At 34.0% G+C, this 5000-nt stretch overlaps 1 protein-coding gene across 1 annotated transcript in view; it reads right to left on the reverse strand.

The window, feature by feature from the left end:
• The window catches only part of LOC115228180, a 14829-nt gene that overhangs the window by 799 nt on the left and 9030 nt on the right, over positions 1–5000 (reverse strand). The window lies entirely within an intron of this gene.

Consider the following 5000-nt stretch of genomic DNA (forward strand, 5'->3'; position numbering starts at 1 on the left):
AGTAACGGGACCATAAACACACCAGCATCGGTTGTCAAGCAATGCTAAGGAACAAACACAGACACACAAACACACACACGTATATATATGCATATATACATATATATGACGGGCTTCTTTCAGTTTCCATCTACCAAATCCACTCACAAGGCTTTGGTCGGCCCGAGGCTATAGTAGAAGACACATGCCCAAGGTGCCACGCAGTGGTACTGAACCCGGAACCATGTGGTTGGTAGACAAGCTACTTACCACACAGCCACTCCTGTATGTATATATATGTATATGTATGTATACACACAAATACACAGACATTTACATGTATGTGTAAATTATAGAGCAGTAGAGTAATTAGACAAGGATAGTTATGGCCGGTCTTTGGGGTTAGCCAGGGTTTCACGTCCATAAAGCGCTTAGGTTTACAGCGTCTCTTGAGACTCTAATGGCTGATGGACTATAAACTTTCCTCAAAGATGAGAGAGAAAAGACATCGTATCAAGCTGTTGAACACACGGGCAAAGGAGAAGGCGTAAAACGTGTGTAGGTAGGATGTTCCTGAGGCTAGTAGATAAGCACTTTACACAATCACATAGGCACAGGCGCATATTCAACAGACAGAACCTAAGAATCTTTTTGATAATAGTTCCGAATAGTAAGAGTATTTTAGTTAACACCCCTAGACCACGAGCAGAGCCGAGATGCTTATATAAAGAACTACAGCAGATGCCTAGTGAGAGGTAAATGCGAAACCAGGGGAGTCGTTTAAGAGGCTGAGGTGGTACCCGACCCTAATAGCCGTGGCAGCTTCCCCAACTAGCACCATCGTTAATGATAATTTTAATAATGATAACAATAATAACGACAGCTGCAGCAACATCAACACCAATAACGCCGCCAATGATGTCCCCAGAGCCAGCATTAACGATGCCAACACCGACACCTACACAAACAACGCCAGCACCAGCAACATCAAAAATACACACACAGACACACACACACACACACACACACATATATATATATATATATATGTGTACATATTATATATATGTATATATATATGTACATATATATATATATGTATATATATATGTACATATATATATATATATATATATATTATATATATATATTATATATATATATATATAATATATACGTACATTATATATATATATATATATATTATATATATGTACATATATATATACATATATATATATATATATATATAATATATATATATATATAATATATATATATATACATATACTGTAATTGTGCCCCTCACTTTATAGAACCACCCCTACATCTGCCACATATTCTCTGAGTAATACACAACGGTCTTGAAATGAAAAGAGATTGGATTCTTGATTTGAAAACGTGGTCTTAGACATTGTCCCGTTTTTCATTCAGATAGTACGCCTGAAATATAGACCGGATAGTCACGAATGGGGTGTCTTAAATCACAGATTGGATCAGTATCAGAATCAACGAAGGGTTAAAGAATAATAATATGGTAAATATAAGCATGGCTGGAAAAGTTTCCACCATAGGTTAGCTGAGTGAAGAAGGAACACGGTATAAAAAAAAAAAGCAAGAATTGCTAAGCAATGTAGTACCAATTTCTATACAAGAGAGGAACAGAGCTTGGTGCAGCATTTTGACATATCGATTTAAATAGAGAAAAAAATGAAATCATGTTTAGATGCCGCTTCGAAAACAAATATTGCTGCAATTAATTATAGGCGAAAGATAAGCGTCATCACAGTGGCCTCTCGCTGTTTTAGAAAAATGGTTTCCAGCCATCCACCCACCATATAAGTAACAATGGTAATGATAATGATACTGATATTGTACACACACCCGTATCTATGCATGTACGTATTTATGTGCATGTATAAGCGCGTTTATATAAGGGTATGTATTCGTATTTATAACAATGCATACACATGTAAATGAATATACATTTGGTTATGTATATGTACACGTATTCAGGCACACATATGTGCTTATGTATATATATATATATATATACCCGTATATATATATATATATATATATATATATATATATGTATGTATATATATATATATGTATATATATTTGTATATGTATGTAGATCTGTATACATTTATAGATATACGTGCGTATGTTCTCACACACACGCTCACACACACATACACACACACACACACATATATATATATATATATACATGCATATACACATATATGCATACACATTCATACATATATGTGCATATATTCATTACATATATATATATAGACACAGACAGGCACACACATATAAACACACACACACGTATATATACATATGCACATTCACTCAAAGAATATAGAAAGAAAAGAATGAACAGAGAGAGAGAGAGAGAGATTGAGAGAGACAAAAGTGTGTAAGTGAAATAAATAAACACTCTCTTATTTGTTGAATAATATATGAAATCGCATTACTTCATAACCAGAAAATATTCCATTGATATCGCTTTGCTATCGATTTTCGTTCATAATCTGAACTGTGAAACAAGATTAACAGCCTTGCAGCGAACTATTCGATTCGGCTGTTCTTCTTTTCTCACGTCTCTCTTCCTCCATGTCTCCTTCTACTAAATATTTTCCCTTCCAAGTCAACTAGAAAGGAGGCTCCAATGAAGACAAAAAAAAACAAAAAAAAAAAAACAACAAAAAAAACACACCATAAAACTAATTTTCTCCAAGAACAAATAGTTAAACATCGTAAAATATTCCTAACCGACAACAACAACAATAACAAAAATAACAATATCATTAACAACACTAGCAGTAACAACAACAACAATAGGAAGAAAAAAGAACGCCAATAACAATAACGGGAAAGCAATACCATCCATGCTTTATTCAGAAATGTCATCCCCGCCTCAGATCTTTTGAATAATATCTCCATACTATTGTATTTATTTAATCGAAAGTTTATTTTGTTTTATGTTAGTTGTTTCCTTAGTTCTTTCTTGTTCTCGAACTCAATTAAGCGACGTTTTATACATACATATCCATATACTACATATACATATAGATATATCCATGCACACACACAGACACACACGCATACATAGACAGACACACACACACAAACACACACACACACATATATATATATAAATATATATACGTACTCATATACACATACTTATTCACAGAAAAAACACACATATATATATGTAGATATACATACATACATACATATATATATTTATACATATATATACACATATATATTGGCATTATACACATACGTATACACATACATATATACGGATGCATATGATTATACGTGCATATATATAATATATATATATATATATATATATATATATATATGTATATATACATATATGTTTGAACACATACATATATATGTAGTATATTCATGCATACATACATACATATACATAGGTAAATACACACATACGTGCATATACACACATGCATGTATGTCTCACTGTATATATATATATATATGATATATGAATATACATTTATATGTAGCTATATATATGTGTGTGTGCGTGTGTGTGTGTGTCCGTATATATAAGTATGTAAACGTAAGTGCCTATGTATGAACGCATGCACAAACGCATACGCAAAATAGATTAATGTTTAAATATATCAATAGCGAAATAGTGTGAAGATATTAGCATACAATTCTTCAAGTGTTACTTTTAAGTTTGGATTGTCAGCTATGATTAAGAGTTCAATTAGTGGAAGCAAATCTTTATTTTCGATATAAGTTTATACAGAACAAAGATAACAGAGATTCTTGAATATGTTTACTAAGTCAGGTAAGTAACTGAACGTTATCTGTGTTGAGCAGAAAGCTGTGTAAATAGATTAAAGATTTTGTTTACTCTAGGAATTTTGTAAGGGAATGAAAATGGAAATGTGGGACAATCGTGCATTCTTTTAATGCATTAATGCTTTGAAATCGAACAGGTATCACGGCGCTAGAGTTGCGTCAACGAATGGATTACAGGTGAACATGCTCTTTTTACGCTTTTACTTGTTTTAGTCATTTGACTGCGGCCATGCTAGAGCACTGCCTTTAGTTGAGCAAATCGACCCCAGGATTTATTCTTTGTAAGTTTAGTACTTATTCTCTATCGGTCTATTTTGCCGAACCGCTAAGTTACGGGGACGTAAACACACCGGCATCGGTTGTCAAGCGATGTTGGGTGGAGGAGATAAACATAGAAACACAAACATGTACACACACACACACATATATATATATATACTTACATATATACGACGGGCGTCTTTCAGTTTCCGTCTACCAAATCCACTCACAAGGCTTTGGTCGGCCCGAGGCTATAGTAGAAGACACTTGCCTGAGGTGCCACACAGTGGAACTGAACCCAGAACCATGTGGTTGGTAAGCAAGCTACTTACCACACAGCTACGCCTGCGCATATATGTGCATCAGTGACTTCTAGCGGTGGAAGCCTGGGCTACGAATATCTTGTCCCACAGAGGATGTTTCCGTTTAATTTGGAGTACCCCCTGGTATATATACATGTATTCAACTTTCGTGGTTCTGAGATTCACGTTTCCGACCTCAGAACTTAATTTGAGGAATGAAACAAGGAAATACTTTTTAAGAATAATCATAAACAGAAACAGAAAAGAAGTATTTGACTGAATTTCTGTATAACCGCTCTTTTAATGGAAACTGCGTTTTCATGCTAGAATAGGACGAGATATCTCAACCAAATTTCTACGTGAGAATGACAACAAATGAATTTCAAAACAAGATACTAACCACTCAGGTATTTGTTAGTAGCAAATTCTCGACTGGTCTTCGCAATTATTTCTGAAGAGTGAAGGAAATTTTTGACACTGACTTTGGCGTAACGAAGACTATTATTGTTCTTGAGCCTAGTTACGATAAGAACGGGAATAAGCATACTTGTTGTCTTTACTTAATGGAAAAGGTTTTAGTTTTACCAC

This window comes from Octopus sinensis, unplaced genomic scaffold (assembly GCF_006345805.1).
Source record: "Octopus sinensis unplaced genomic scaffold, ASM634580v1 Contig09762, whole genome shotgun sequence".
Classification (NCBI taxonomy): Eukaryota; Metazoa; Mollusca; class Cephalopoda; order Octopoda; family Octopodidae; genus Octopus; species Octopus sinensis.